The 16,891-nt window shown below is 43.5% G+C and overlaps 1 protein-coding gene across 3 annotated transcripts in view; it reads left to right on the top strand.

The window, feature by feature from the left end:
- Positions 1-16,891, top strand: part of CEP126 (centrosomal protein 126) — a 1,197,756-nt gene that overhangs the window by 1,116,378 nt on the left and 64,487 nt on the right. The window lies entirely within an intron of this gene.

The following is a 16,891-nucleotide window of genomic DNA, read 5'->3' on the forward strand; positions in this document are numbered from 1 at the left end:
CCTCGAGTCTAATCGATTTCACGTACAGAATCAAGAATTCAAGTTGAAATCTAGATTGAATTGTAACTCTACAATGTTAGTATACCTGGCTCAGTGCCAAAATTGTTTGTGATTTTATGTGGGGAAAACCGAGCGTAAGCTTAGGGAGCGCATTTATGAGCATAACTATGCGATTAGGAAAGGCAAGGAGACCAACGCCTTGGCGAAACACATTCAGGATTTCCCTTTGCATAGTTTCAAATTCATAGGCATTGAACAGGTTGCACATGATGTTAGAGGGGGAGCCACACATTTAAGACTCTTAGAAAGGGAACTATATTGGCAAATCAAGTTAGAAGCTTACCATAGTCCTGGGCTAAACGAATCTTGTTCTATTTCATGTATACTTCGTAGTTTGAGTCTGAAGAGGTAGGTTGGCATTAATTTTGTTATTAAAAAATATATATATTTAGGAAGGATTTTAATATGTATGACCTAGTCTGGTTCACTGATTTATTTTGGTTCTGGTAAGACACCGTACTACTGATAATGTAGTTTACTTTTAGGAAAGGGTTCATTTTAATACAAGTATTGCCATTTCTTGATTTTTTAACTCATTTCATTTTCATATTGTTTTAAAAATTTTTTATTTCATGTTCAAAATGAAATTTGCATTTTCCTGTTGGACAGGTTTTAAATGTTTTAAATGTATTATAGGTTAGTGAATAAAACTACACTGTGTAAAGATATCAACTTGAGTAACAAGTTAAAAAGGTCTTTTACCTTTAAAGCTCTTAATGATGTTTCTAATGTAATTAACTAAATTAACTTTATCATACTATTTAAACCAGTTGTAGAATCAATTATTTTGTTTCTGAAGAAGAATGCCTAAGAAGGCATTCGAAAAGCGCTTTAATAAATACATTTTTCACAAGTTGGGACTGTTGCTTAAGCAGTGGATATATTGTCAGTAACGTGCTGTGGACTTTTTGCTGGTTGGTGCACTTACTGTTTCACCCTTTTTTGTGGATTATTGGTTTACTTATCTTTCTTGTTTGTTGTGAACTGGAAGTTAGTCAGTGTTTGCTGAATTTTGTTATTTGCTAGTAATTACAGGTGTGGGGGTAGTCACATTCTTTGATTTCCTGTCCTTGCCTATTTAAGTGGTACAGTGTGAATTTTCTGCTTAAAAACCTCAGCTTTGGCCGGCTAAGAACTTGCTATATTCAACTGGACGTATAAGAGAATTTAAGTACCTTTATCTGCTTTTTTTTTCAAAAAAATACAGTATTTAAATTGATTTTAACTGTGTGGAAGGAATATTAGCTGAACTGGAAGTTTTCACTCTGCTCTTCAGTGTGGAGGGAATATTAGCTGAACTGGAAGTTAGTCAGTGTTTGCTGAATTTTGTTATTTGCTAGTAATTACAGGTGTGGGGATAGTCACATTCTTTGATTTCCTGTCCTTGCCTATTTAAGTGGTACAGTGTGAAATATTTTCTGCTTAAAAACGTCAGCTTTGGCCGGCTAAGAACTTGCTATATTCAGCTGTACGTATAAGAGAATTTAAGTACCTTTATCTGTTTTTTGTTTTCAAAAAAATACAGTATTTAAATTGATTTTAACTGTGTGGAAGGAATATTAGCTGAACTGGAAGTTTTCACTCTGCTCTTCAGTTAGTCCCACCCACCCTCCCTGTTTTTGTTTTTGTTTTTGTTTTGGTGTTAATCTTAGTGGCCTTGCAGCTGCCCGTCCCTCTTGTAAATTTGTGTTTGGATACTCCTTCTGGGCCCATCTCATTTGCTCACTCAACTGAGTGCAGTGAGATCATATTCTGATTTCAGGCACTCCTACTGTGTACAAAGAGAGCATCTGGGAAACAAAAAAAAAAAAAAAAATTAAGCTTGTTTCCTGCCTTTCCTGTTAAGTGGTATAGACTATTTGTAGGCTTCTGAGCCCCCAAGCCCTTCTGTGTTGGAGGTAAGCCTTCTAGCTTAGTTTTTTCCCTATAACTAGCCAGTTTTCTAGTTTCAGCACTCAAATTTGATCTCAGCACTTGTTCAGAAAAATAAAAAAAAAATTTCATCTGCTTTTACTGTACTTGTGTTTCTACCTACTTTTTTTACTTTTGCATCATCTTAAAAGTACTCAGTTGTATTTATTACTGCTTGGTGTAACTCATTCTAAGCCTTCTGGTTTAAACACTTGGGCTTCGGACCAGTTGTTTTGCACTGAGAGGGTTTGTGGTCTGCACTGTAGTGGCAGAACAGGTAGCTTACATCCTTCTAGGTTGGGAACTGCTGATTGAGGGCTCAGTGTCTGTTATTCTAAAAGTGTATTAATTCTGGTTTAAGCACTTGGGCTTTCAGGCCAGTTATTTTACATTAAGAGGGTTCGTGGTCTGCACTCTTGTGGGAGGAGAGGCTGGACTCTGCCCTTCTGAGCTGGGAATTTCTGATTGAAGGCTTATAGTGCATGCATATCTGAACTGCTTCTTACTGAAGTTGGTGCACCTTGTTTGCTGTGGCATAGACTGGATTCGGGCCTGCTGGATCTAGCTTTGTTTGTGTAACTTGAGCACTAATCCAGGCATTCTCTAAAGTATTCAATTGTATTTATTACTGCTTGGTAGTAACTTGATTAAAGTTTACCTGTCATTCTAAGTCTGGATTAAGCACTTGGGCTTCAGACCAGTTGTTTTACATTAGGAAGGTTTGTGGCATGCACTATGGTGGCAGGACAGGTAGCTTTCATCCTTCTAAGTTGGGAACTGCTGATTGAGAGCCCAGTGTCTGTTATTCTTAAAGTGTATTAGTTCTGGTTTAAGCACTTGGGCTTCAGGCCAGTTATTTTACATTAAGAAGGTTTGTGGTCTGCATTCTTGTGGGAGAAGAGGCTGGACTCTGCCCTTCTGAGCTGGGAATTTCTGGTTAAAGGTTTATAGTGCCTGAATATTTGAACTGTATCTTACTGAAATTGGTACACCTTGTTTGCTGTAGCATAGACTAGATCCAGGCCTGCTGAATATAGCTTTGTTTATATGCTTGTTGTTTGTTTGCTTGTTATTTCCCTGGAACGCTAATTCCACCTAATACGTGGCTTCTCAGCACTTCTGTGGATCACTAGTGATATCTGCATTGCTTACAGTACTTATTTCCTTGTTTCACTTGAAAGAAAGTTACTGTTTGTCATTTTTGCATTTAAGTTACCTGTAACACATTGCACTTAAGTTACCTGGCACTTGCTCACTAAAGCAATTATATAAGTCAGCACTAAAAATTAAAAGCACTACACCCTCACTCCCCACTGGCCCTGGTTTTCAATTATTAAGGAATTCCCAATATTATTCTAGCATGTCCAAAGGTCAGTTGTCAATCTCCTCTCCGGTCCAGCTAGTGAATCTGGGAATCTTGAGGCAATGTTACAACTGCCTCATGTACACAGACAACCCTCTCCTCCTCCCAACAAATTCCAACACATGTGAGAGATGCAACCATATAGCCAAACTGGAGGCTAAGCTCTCTCAACTCAGTACTGGCATAACCAGTCAGGAGGAGAAGGAAACCACACTCACTACAATTCCAGTCTCACATAGACCTACCACGACAGCAAACCAAACACATAATCACACAAAAACATACTCGGAGGCTCTAAATAAAGATCTGCGAAGCAGCAGAGACCTCCAAAGCAGACACCCAAGCAGCCGCTACCCCAAAACAAAACACGTGCAACACATATCTCACAAAGCCAGTGTGCCAAACAGTCACAGCCCTTAAGACTAAACAACACACCTGATACACTTGTAATAGGTGACTCTATCGTCAGGCACACTGACGTCCCGCTCACCAGGCTGAACAAGGAGAGGGTCACGGTGAGCAGCCTGTCGGGTGCTAGGATCCGCCACATAACACAAGCACTCAGGTCATTCCAAGGCAAGTACAAATATGACTCAATCATTGTCCATGCTGGTGTGAATGACCTGAGACGTACCTCCCTGGACTACATGAAAAGAGACATAAAGGAGCTCTCTGAGCATGTAGCCCAGGCCGGTATGACCCTGACCTTGAGTAGCATCTTACCCTCACCAAGAATGATGCCACAATATGAAGACAAGATGATCAATTTCAACAATTGGCTTAAGTACTGGTGTCATTCAAAGGGGATCCAATGCCTGTCAGCTTGGGATGATATGCTCGACAAGCCACGATGCTTCGCTAGGGACGGCTTGCACCTGTCACCCCTGGGCTTTCGGATATTGGCAAAGGCTCTTGCTACCCCCATAGTGCCTTTTTTAGTCAAGGCTCAAAAGACAAACCCACCTCCATAGGTATCACAAGGGATAAGAAACTAAGAGTAATGCTACTCAACGCCAGAAGTCTAAACCTCAAGATGCACTTTCGAAACTCTCCTTAGCATGGAGAACATCGATATCTGTGCAGTAACAGAAACCTGATTCAGGGCTCCCGAGAGCACCCCAGCACTACCAGGTTATACCTCATACCATGCTTTTCGGCCCCAAAACTTGGACCGAACCACAAAAGGAGGGGGAGTATCGATATTCATCAAAGATACCCACACCTCCAGGTTGGTGGCAAAGCACGAAGCATCAGAGACTATCCATGTGCAACTAACAGTGGGTAAAACTGCCTTCCAGTTTATAGCCTGCTACAGACCACCCTCCCAAACCCAGGAACCCCACTCGGCCTTCCTGAGAACACTGGAAAATATGAAGGTCTCTCCAAACACCATTATATTGGGCGACTTCAACTACCCAAACATAGACTGGGAGCATTACTCTAGTTCCAACACCCTAGCTCAAAGGTTCCTAGAATTTATAAACTCAAATGCTATGGAACAACTTGTTACCAGTCCCACAAGAGGGGAAAATATACTGGACCTGATCATCACCAACATGGGGACTCTATGCTCCAGACCAGAAGTATATCCCTCACTGGTAAGATCAGACCATAAACTAATCTCACTGGATATTCACATCCCGACCCCACCCCCTGCCCAGAAAACCACAGTGAAAAACTTCTCTAAAGCAAATTTTACACTCCTCAAAACTGAGGTGGAATCCTTCAAAGCCCCCGGGCCTGTGGAAAATACGGCCCAGACCGCAGAATCCTTTATAAACGCATTCTATGAACACCTTCAGGAATGCATGGATCATGCGATCCCAAATAAAACCAAGACCCAATCCTCCAAATGCAGACATCCTGTCTGGTGGACCCCAGCCATAAACAAACTATACAATAGAAGGAGGAAGCTACTAAATGATAAAGCAAAATCCCAAAAAGGGAAGGCATCACTGATCAGTATTAGCAAAAAACTACGGGCACACATAAAATTGTCTAACGCCAGCTTCGAGAGAAAAATTGCACAGGACACTAAGGATAATCACAAGGCTTTCTTTAGTTATGTTAGGAACCTGGGTGGTAATTCCCAGATATGCTCAGAATTAGTCCAAAATGACAAAAAATACACCGAACCCACAGGCATTGCCAACATCCTAGCTGACAGGTTCAGCGCAAACTCCCCCCCCCTCCCCACCAAAAGGGCAAATATCTATCCCAGCAGATTGCTGCCCCCCTGACATCTTAGATGCTCAGGTAAGAGTCGCCCTCTCCAAAGCAAAAAACACAGCATCAGTGGGACCAGATGGTGTCCCGGGCTGCATCCTACATGAACTCAAAGAAGAGCTAAACCCAAACATAAAACTGCTGTTCAATCTCAGCCTTACTACAGGATATGTGCCCAAAGAGTGGCGTACAGCAACAGTGGTCCCTCTCCATAAAGGTGGTGCCTCAACGGATCCTGGAAACTATCGCCCCATAAGCCTGACTAGCTTGGTCTGCAAAGCTATGGAAAGGATCATCATGGACCTCATAAATAAAGATATTGGGGACCTACAAACACTGGATCCTACCCAGTTCGGCTTTGTTAAGGGCAGATCCTGCCTCTTAAACCTGGTTGATTTCTTTGAAACAGTCACCAAGGCCATTGACGAGGGAAGGTGGTCCACACAGCCTACCTGGACCTCGCAAAAGCCTTCGATACAATACCCCACTCGGGCATTATAGATAAGCTCACCAGCTTAAATATAAACCCCTATGTCACTAGATGGATTGCAAACTGGCTCAAGGACAGAACCCACATGGTTAGAATTGCTGGAGCCATGTCAGACTCCAAACCAGTTACAAGTGGTGTCCCACAAGGCTCAGTCCTGGGACCTCTCTTGTTCGGTATATATTTCTCGGAGGTACAGGCCAACACGGAAGGACTGTGGCTGACCAAGTTGCAGATGACTGCAAACTGGGCCATAATCGACTCTCCAGCCGACACAAGCATCCTCCAAAAGGGCCTCATAGAAACAGACAACTGGTGCCAGAGCCATGGCCTCAAGCTAAATGCCAAAAGTGTATAGTCATCCCCTTTGGCAAAAACAAAGTGCCCACAAATTACCACATAGGTGGAAATCCATTAAGTACAGAAGAAGTAATTAGGGACCTGGGGACCCAAGTTGATAGCAATCTCTCATTTGACAACCACGTGGCCAAAGTGGTTAGAAAAACATTTTATATAGCCCACCTAATCATGAAGGGATTCACATCTAGATCAGGGGAGGTCATCGTGCCTCTTTACTCATCCCTCATCAGGCCCATAATTGAGTACAATGCCTCTTTTGGGATGTACCTTACCAGACACCTGCAGCAACTGGAAAGACCCCAAAAGTACCTCACCAAGAGGATCAAAGGGCTCAAACAGATGTCATATGCTGCCCGGTTAAAGAAACTCCAGCTCTACTCAGTGGCATACCACCTGTTCAGAGGCGATCTGTGCCTGACGTATAAAGCCATGTCCAACCCGGAATTAATGGACATGCTGCACCTCAGAAAATCCAAATCCCATCAAGCTACACGCTCGAGAGACTTGAACCTCAGCACTGAAATAAATAGGACATGCTGGAGGGACAGATTCATAACCCAGAGGCTCCCTTCACTCTGGAATAAAATCCCAGTCCAGGTTAGGCAGAGTCCCTCATTGACTCTCTTCAATAGGAATCTTGATGAGTGGATGGGAGATTGTAGGTTTACCCCGGGTATCACTTCTGTGTCACTGTTAGATAGAGGCACAGTATACTAACCTCGAAAAAGGGCATAGCAAAATAAATTTAAAATGGGTGGCGAAAGCCAAACACATTCTGGCTAGGCTTATAAATGCCCTAGGGCAGATAGCCTAGTATGAACCTATGAACCTATGAACCTATAAATTGGATTTGATTTCAAGAAGGAGAGCATCCTTTGGTTCCGCAGTGGTCTGGAATATCCTTCCATGATGGCCGCCCAGGAGTTTTAGTAGCTGGGGACTCTGACCCACAGGTTGAAGACCAAATGAAGTAAACTAATTCAGAAAAAGAAGTTATGTACTCACCATAACATTCCATCTGAGTAGTTGTACTTAATTTGTCTTCAACCGTCCCTCCATCCTTCCCCCGGACCTCGGTGCATGATCAGCCTACGGGTTGCAGTATAGGTCACAAGTATATTATCAGGTCAGGTTCTAAGTATAAGTTCAGCAAACTCGATCTGAGGATGGAAGGCAGTGGAGGTGTATTATGGGTAAGGGAAGGAGTCTGGAGCTCATAGCTGATGCTAGTAATATTTGCCATCTTGGATCCGATATGGATCCGTATTCCCACAGGTTGAAGACAAATGAAGTACAACTACTCAGTTGGAACGTCACGGTGAGTACATAACTTCTTTTTTTCTAAAACAAAAATTTTAGATTTGACCTGGCTGAGGGTTCATACAGGATTTAGGTCAGAGCTTCAAGTAAAATAGTTAAATCACTAGGATCCTTTAGTGGAGGCCTAAGTAGAAAAGACTCATGTGAGAAAGGATTTACATAATTTAGAAGAAGCTAAGGTAGAATTATTTCCACCTAGATGGAAATTTGAAATGGCAGCCAACTGGACCTTAATGGTGGAAGAGCTAGCCCCTTCATTGAAAATTGAAGCTAAAAAGTCAAATACAGCTGGTACAGGGGCATAAAACAGGGTCCAAATCTCTGCTTAAGTCCCAGAACACAAATCTCTTCCATTTACTCTTGTAAATCCTTCTAGTAGAAGCTTTTTGAGACAATAACAAAATATGACAGACTAGGAGGGAGTGCCTGGGCTGTTTAGCAGTCAGTGAACTGGAGAAACTATGTGGTCAGTTTGAGGCTTATGTCCTTATGAGTCATACCTGTCAGGTGAGGCAGGAAGTTTGGATTGGGATCCAGTATCCAGGCCAGATGTAGAAGGTGAGGCCAGAGGGGGGCAGTGATAACTGTCTCTTCAACCAGTATGCTTTCTGTAGAAATTTGGGGATGAACGGCAACGATGGGTAAGCATAATGAAGACCGGAAGGTCAGTCATGCACTAGAGTGTATCTTGATGACTCCCCCATTGGAGGATCAGGGCAAAGAACCTGCTGCACTTGTTGAGAGGAGAAATGAACAGGTCACGAGATGGCTGGTCTCTTCGACAGAATATTCTCTCCACTTTGTTATTGAGAGATCACTCATGAGGCACCAAAATGGACGTGCTTAGTTTGTCTGCAATCACATTTGCTTTCTGCAGTATGTTCATTGCTATTAGAAAGCAAAAGTAAGATAAGTGGGGTTCCATTTATTGTGGATGCAGTGTTTTTAACTTTTGATGTGCAAAATTTATGTTCTGTTATTCTGCATGATATTGCGATACAGTGATTTGAGGAATGTATTTTCAGTTGTACGACATTGCCTGTTGACAAAATTAATGCAATTACAGCATTAGTGGAGTTGGTTTTAAAAATAACTTCATATGCTTTGAGGAACAATTATTCAAGGAAATGGAGTGGCAATGGAGGCAGCGTGTGCCCCCATTTTTGCCAATTTTGTAATGGTCTTATTGGAAAAACATGTATGTTATGAACAGTGAATTTAAAGATTTCTGGGCTTTGTATACTAGATTTTTAGATGGCATTTTTATTTTATGGACTGATTCACATACTAGGTAAAACGAATTTGTAGAGTATATCAACAATACAGTTGAGTTTTTGAAATTTACTTACAATTGCAGTAAGGCTAAAATAGTTTGCCTAGATATTGAATTACAAAAGGATTATGTGAACCAAAAGTATTGGTCTAGTATTTGTAGGAAACCAGCCTTCTCAAATTCCTTCTTAAATTATAATAGCTTGCATCCCAAACATCAAATGAAAGCTGTAGTTAAAGGACAGTTTGGCTAGTAAGAATGGCATCTGATATGGATGTGTTTTATAAGGAATTTTATATTTTAGCTGAGATGTTTAGGGGATATCTGGCTGAGTTTATAGCTGATATAACAGAGGAAGTACTAAGAGAAGGAATGTTTTTTGCATGCCACTTATGATTCAAATAGAAATGAAAGTGCTTGTCATTATGATTTAGCTTGATTAAAAAATTGATCTGAGTATAGTAAGGTTTTTATTACTACATTCAGGATGGATATTAAGGCCATTACAGATGTTTTATATAAAAATTATTTTTTTTTGAGTGACAGGGTTTTGTTGAAAAAGTTAGGTGCACATCTCTGCATTTAATTTTTATTTGAAGCTCTTTGTTTAAGTTTTCTGTTTTGTATCTTATTCTAGTATTACATTTGTTTTAAGTTTTCTGTTTTGTTAGAGTTTTAAGAGTTCTTGGCTAGGGTCAGTTAAAAAAGTTACCAAATAATTCCTTTGCAAACTGTGAATAACATCAGATCTGATGTTGTTAATCTTCTTTCCATTCATCACTGATGGGTTCGGTTCCGAACCTCGGAACCGAGTCAGCCTAATACCAAGCTCACGCCAGCCAAAAACTCTCGAGCTAAGCTTCTACCCACAATGCCCTTCTCCCTGTTACCTCAGATTTCATTTGCCACATAGCCGTAAAGTTGCATTTCAGCCGAGCTCTCAGCTAAGTGGAAACCTTTTAATATTTTGTGGAAAAAACTGTCTATTAGCTTGTCATTTGTGACTTATATCCATTAATCTATATATTTACAGTTAGATATACACTTTTTCACTTCTACCCATTTGGTAATCTTTTAAGTACCATTGGTGGTACGGCCTTCTCTCTTTACCCTTGTGGTATTCCTTGAATACCCTTGCTGGTATTTTTTTTCTCCTTCCCCTTTTTTTCTGTCTAGTTGTATGTTTTTGACTCTCTGGATAGATACTGTGTGTATTTAGATAGGTTTAGACATAGAGAGAGTGGAATTTACATTTTTCTCTGAAGTAATTGATTGTTGTGTTTAACTTTTTCATGATGTCTGATAAGAAGGGTACATCAGGTTTCAAGCATTGTACTTTGTGTAATGGTAAACTTCCGAATAGCGATTCTCATGATGATTGTGTCTACTGCTTGGGGGTGCGCCATCTCTCGGTGCAACCTCCATGTGTGATTTGTCAAAGTTTCAGCCAGTGCACTCTGAATGAGCACAAAAATAAGTTAATACTGAAGGGCCTACTTAAGTTGCCCTTTTCAGAGGCCCTTTCTGTGACGGAAGTTTCAACCCCTCCTTGGAAGGACAAGAAAAGGCCCCATTTGGTTCCCTTTTCACCCTCGGGTGACCAGGGTAAGTCTGTGAAACCTAAAGTGTAAAAACTTTCTTCAGAGAATAAATCTGCCTAATCGGCACTGACCTCGTCTGCTCCAGGTACTGTGACTGTTACTATATTGGCGCCATTTTTGGCTCTGATACTGTCTCCGGCACTGTCTGTAGACTTCACTTCTCCTACTACGACTTCAGCACTGGGTGCCGCTTCGGCACAGTGCAAGCCTTTGATGCCTATCTCTGCAATGACTACTGAATCTCCTGTATTGGCTCTGAGTGCCCCTTCAGCACCAAGCTCAGCACCAAGCTCTTTTACAGTTCAGACAAGAATGGATTTGACCTCCACTGCTTCCTGTCTCCAAACTTGAGACATCGGTGCCAGTAGATTTCACACCATGGACCCAGTACTCTCTGTCCATAGACCCTTTTCTATACCAAGTGTGTAGCCCATTTCTAGATCAGCCTGACTCTCTATTGGGAGTATCCACTAGATCCATCAGGAGCCTTTCGGAACTTGATGTAGTGCGTCTTTCAGATCAGCTATTGGCATCCAGGGGGATACCCATGCCTTCCAGAACCCATCCTCCTACAGGACTTGAGTTGACTTCTCCATAGACTCCATCCTACTCTCCTACTTTGACCATTCTGGTTCCAAAGCCTCCTGCTCCAACATCCTTTTCGGAACCCCCCCCCACCATCTCAGTGCTGGTAGTGGACCTCACTGTGGCTCCGGGACCATCCCTTTGGTTCTTGATTCCTCCTGAACCTGTCCTTCCTCAACCTCGTGATTTGGCTGCAGGCTCTTCGGTTTGGGGCATGGTTCCGAGTGTTTCTTCGGTTCCATCCTCAGTGCTGGGACCTTTGTCTGCACCGATCCTGCTTGAGACTCCATCCTCGGGAGTGGGTTCGGCAGAGCGGGGTGTGACCCCGGTTCCGAGGTTGTCCTTCTCGGTTCCAGGCTCCCATCCCTCTTCGGGCGGACCTGCTTTCCGTGTGATGGAGAGGGCGCTTGCTTCTGGAAGCATTCCGTCAACTTTGGAACCCCAGATTTCTCCCCCTGAGCTACAGCTGCCACAGGCCACCTCCCCAGCACTCCGGGCATGGAAGCCACAGGAACCCCCCCTGTACAGGGTACCCACTCTTCCAAGTCCTCCTCAGCAGCCCCACTGAGGACCCCTCACAGAAGAGATTGTGCAAGAGGAAGCACGTAGACTCCCCTGAGGAGTCTTTAACAGAGGACATGGATTTTGATGACAGTGAAGGGTCCCCACTGTCACTCCCTGATGATGTCTCCTTCGGAGACATCCTTGAAATTCTGAAACAGAGGGGTGATTGCAAGCCCGCTAATCCTTCTTCTTAGGAGTCTGTGTTCCTGCAGGCTTTCCCTGCCCGGCCATCTACCTTTTGGGTGACCCTGCCTGCAGATGAGCTGGTACAGCTCATGGTGCAGAGTGCCTGAAAGAACCCTGATTCTGTTGAGGTGATCCGTCAGAGACCTGACAAATAATTTCTCCACCCAAGAAACATCCACATTGTTCCAGAGGTTTACCAGTCGATGCTTTGGTGGTGGCGGCGGCGGCCACAATAAAGGATCTAGCTGAAGAGAGTCCTACTGTCCACCGACCCAGCAGAGAGTCCCGGGCCGTGGACAGATTGGGGAAGTGAGTCTTTGCATCAGTGACCTTTGCCATTCAGTCCCTGAACTACTTGGCACATTTTACAAGGCTCCAAAGAGACTTGATATCCGAACTCTCTGGAACACTTACAGGACAGATATCTGATGAGGTAAGGGACAAAGTTGCCTCGCAGCTCGCAACCCTGGAATCATCTCCAACTCATCCATGATGTTACTTTCACATGCAACCGAAGGGGCAGCTAGAGCTGCAGGTTCAGTCATAGTTATGAGATGTCATGCCTGGATGCACATTTGTGACCTCGTGGATTCCTTCAAGTCTTCCTTTCTGAATGCTCCCATCAAAGCATCTTCCCTGTTTGGTTCCAAGGCGAAGGATACTCTGGCCAGGTGTGAGTAGGATGGTAAGACCTTGTCTGCCGTAGGTCTACGTTTTTCCAATCCTCAACATTCTTTCTCCAGGAAACAGTGGAGTGGGAAGATGTGGCACAAAAAAATCTCAAGGCCCTTTCTGTGCCACACGTGGTGATACCCCCAGGGGCAGAGGGGATAACAATTCTGGAAGACGCCCTTATCGAAGCAGAGGGGGGCCTTGTATTCAGGGCCCCAGAGACTCCTCCTCTGGACAGCCTTACCAGTGCTCCTGAAGAGCGGCCCAATTGCTTTCCTCTGGAAACCATCGGGGGTCATTTCTCTCTGCACCAAGCTGCTTGGCACTCTATTACCACTGATCGTTGGGTGCAGAATATCATTACCAGAGGTTACACCATTCCCCTTATTACTTATCGAAAACTTCCAACAAAACTCTCCGACGTTTCACCTAGTCAGAGGGAAGAAGCAGCTTCAGAAATAAAAAAGTTGTATCAAAAAAGAGTCATCCAACTAGTCCCACCAGACCAATGTGGATCCAGATATTACTCAGGATTCTTTTTGGTGCCAAAAAAGACAGGGGACTGGTGACTCGTTCTGGATCTCAGCAGTTTAAACAAGTCTGTTGCCCAAACCAAATTCTGGATGGTCATGGTTCAGTCCATTCTTCCTTTTCTAAGGGAGGGCGATTGGATGTGCTCGATAGATCTCCGTGATGCGTATTACCACATCAAAATGGACAAATGCTCCAGGGGTCTACGTCACTTTCGGCTAGGAGCCAATCATTACCAGTTTGTGCCCTGCCATTCAGTCTCTCTACAGCCCCCAGATTGTTCACAAAGTGCATGGCAGTGGTTACAGCTCACTTGAGATTGCAAGGATTCTGGGTGTTCCCAGCTCACAGACTTCATAGATTGAGGCTTCAGCTCTGAGTGATACTCTGTCAAAACAAAGTCTCAGCGAGAGAGGTTCTTCATGTCCTAGGATCAGTGGCAGTTTCCATTCCAATAGTGCCTCTTGCGAAACTGCACATGCAAATTCTGCAGTGGCTTCTTCTTTCTCCGTGGTTCCTGATCCAACACTCTCAGTTTTCTGACTCAGATAACCAACTCTTGCAAGCAGGACCTTCTTTGGTAGATGAGGCCAGACACAGAACTTTGGAGCTGCCCATTCCAATCCCCCTCAGCCCAAGGCCATTATGACCATGGATGCTTCCCTGATAGGGAGGGGGGGCCATTTCCAGGGAAAGATAGTCCAAGGTGCATGGTACACGTTGAAGGCCAACCTGCATATCAATGTTCTAGAACTGAGAGCGGTGCTGTTATCACTGCAAGCATTCCAACTGGTTTTTCCTTTTGGAACAATTACATTTCAGTCAGACAATATGTCAGTAGTCTAGTATACCAGCAAGCAAGGAGGAACCAAGTCCTACCCCCTGTGTCGAGAGGCCATGAGACTCTGGCAGTGGGCGATATCTTCCAACTGCTTTCTGATAGATACGCATATCCTGGGGAGCTCCAGCGTGATTGCAGACAAGTTGAGCAGATGTATTCTCTTGCCCCATGAGTAGTCTCTCAACCCCGAAGTAGCAACAAAAACTTTCAACTGTTGGGGCCAGCCTTGCTGCGACCTCTTCACCTCCCCATCAAACAACAAATGCAGCAGCTATTTTGCCCTATTCCCCCCCAAAGGGGGAGACCCTGAGGGATGCTCTGATTCACGATTGGCCCATGGAGCTCTTTTATGCCTATCCCCCATTCCTGTGATTCCACCATTCATAAAGAAAGCTACTCAGTTTAAATGCAAAGTGATCCTCATAGCCACCTTTTGGCCTTGACAAGTTTGTACCTTATATCCATACCTGCCTCAGTCATATATCTGTTTAGTTGTCCTTATACATACTGTTATGAGGCACTGCTACTCTTCTTCAACTCCACCTACTGTATGTCTTCTTCTTGAGTTGGTGGAGCCCTGAGTAATTCCATGAACTCTTTTTCTGTCTCTCTTCAACTTCCTGATCTTAAGCCTAGTCTCTATTAACCTTAGAGGCTTTTCTGAACACTACTTGCAGTTGATAGTGGCAGCCAATGATTTATGCTGTAGACCAAATGTTTCAGTGGAGATGACTTTGCAATCACTGATTCCACCCCAGTGCCATTTCCTTACTAGGACGGAGTTTGCATGATTTACTTGTTTGGCACACTTGTATGTGATATTGTGAACGTCTCTCTCTTGCTGAACCATATATTGGTCACTATCAAGCCATTTGCCAGACAGAAGTCTAGAATGGCCTCTCCTTCTTTATTCCTGTTATGCCACCCATGATGACCCAGGCAGTTCACATATCCTGTTATGTCTGTCCCGATATGTGTATTCAGGTCACCCATCATCAACACCAGTTTTATGCTGTCCTGCTTTATCCAGTAAGACCTGCTGTCTTTTTTTACTATTACAACCCTGCTGTGGGGCATAAGCTGAGATTATGAATAGTGCCCTATCCTTACACTGGAATCTGACTGACGTGAGTCTGTCACTAATTCTGATGACATCCCTCACTGTCTTTTGAAGCCTTTTCTGCACCACAATTCTCACATCATTTTTAGTCGGTCCCCCTCCTAAGCAGTAGACTCTGTATCCCAAGACAATTGGCTTTGCTGCAGTGCCCTTCTGTCTTGTCTCCTGGATACATAGGATAGCTACTCTCCTTCTTACCATTGTGTTATCCACTTCCTAGTTACATCCTGTCAGTAAACCTGCAATGTGTGTAGCAATTATTAGTTCATGTTCGGCAGGTTGACTGGTTTTACATCCAACTTTCGCTCAACAGAGCTATCCTAGGTAGCCCAAGCTGGCAGTTGGACACCAGCCTTTCAGTAGCTTAGTGACCCAGGGATGCTGGGCTTTAAGGTGGACACACATTGGCACATACACCTCTCCCAGAATTAATATAGATTTCTGGCATAGGTCAGAGTAGGCCAGGTCCACAACCCACTTATCACCGGCAAATACTTGGGTCTATAACATTTTTTCGAATTGCTATTCAGCGAATAGCAATTCATTGAATTTCTATTTAGCGAACAGCATTTCAGCGGACAACAAAATCTTTAGTAGGGTAAGGAAGCACTTGGCCAACACCACAACTTTGCCCTTTTCCCCACCATAATGCAATCTCAGAGTTGGTATATATATATATATATATATATATATATATATATATATATATATATATATATATATAGTTAGAAGCCTTGGCGAGTTCAAGATAGGTTGTGTGAACCATCTTACCCTCGTCTACGACTTTGGTGACTGTCTCAAAGAAGTCGATCAGGTTCAGAAGGCATGATCTGTCTTTCACAAACCCGAACTGGGTGGGGTCCAGAGTTTGGAGGTTACCAATGTCTTTGTTTATGAGTTCCATGATGATACATTCCATGGCCTTGCAGAACAGGCTCGTCATGCTAATAGGGTGATAGTTCCCAGGATCAGTGCTGGCTCCCCCTTTGTGGAGTGGGATAACTGTTGCTGTGCGCCATTCAGTGGGCACAAAGCCTGACGTGAGACTATGATTGAACATGGTGCTTAGGTGGGGAGCCAGTTTGTTCTGAAGTTCATGTAAAACGCAGCCTGGGATGTTGTCCCATCCCATGGATGCTGTGTTTTTGGTTTTAGAGAGTGCAGCTTTTACCTGCATAGATGTGATTACAGGGACTCTGCATTCTTCCAGTATAGCTATGGGCCCTTTAGGGGGTGAGAGGGGGGTAAAGTTAGCACTGAACCTATCTGCCAGGATGTTGGCAATATTAGTTGGTTCTGTAATTTTCGTGCCGTTGTGCTGTAACTCAGACCAGATCTGGGTGTTGCCATTGAGATTCTTGACATAACTATAGAATGCTTTGTGGTTGCCCTTAGAATCGGTGGTGATTTTGTTTTCATAGCTAGCTTTGGTGGATCTTATAAGGGATCTCAGCTTCTTACTGAGGCTGACCAGGGAGCTCCTCCACTCATGGGATTTTACTCTCTTTTGCAACAGTTTCTTCTTTCTGTTGTAGAGTTTTTTTATGGCAGAGGACCACCAGATTGGCTTCCTTATTTTTGGAGGATAGCATCTTGGTTCTGTTTGGGATAGCATGATCCATGCACTCATGTAAGTGCTTATAGAGTGCATTTGTGTAGGATTCAGCAGTCGTAACTGTATTGTTCATCTGCATGGGTATCATGAAGTTCGCCACTTCTGTCTTAAGAAGCATGAAGTTGGCTTTGGAGAAATTTTTTACCGTGTTTTTTTTTAATGGTGGGTGGGGACGA

This window comes from Protopterus annectens, chromosome 5.part0 (genome assembly GCF_019279795.1).
Source record: "Protopterus annectens isolate FY-2018-M chromosome 5.part0, PAN1.0, whole genome shotgun sequence".
NCBI lineage: Eukaryota > Metazoa > Chordata > Ceratodontiformes > Protopteridae > Protopterus > Protopterus annectens.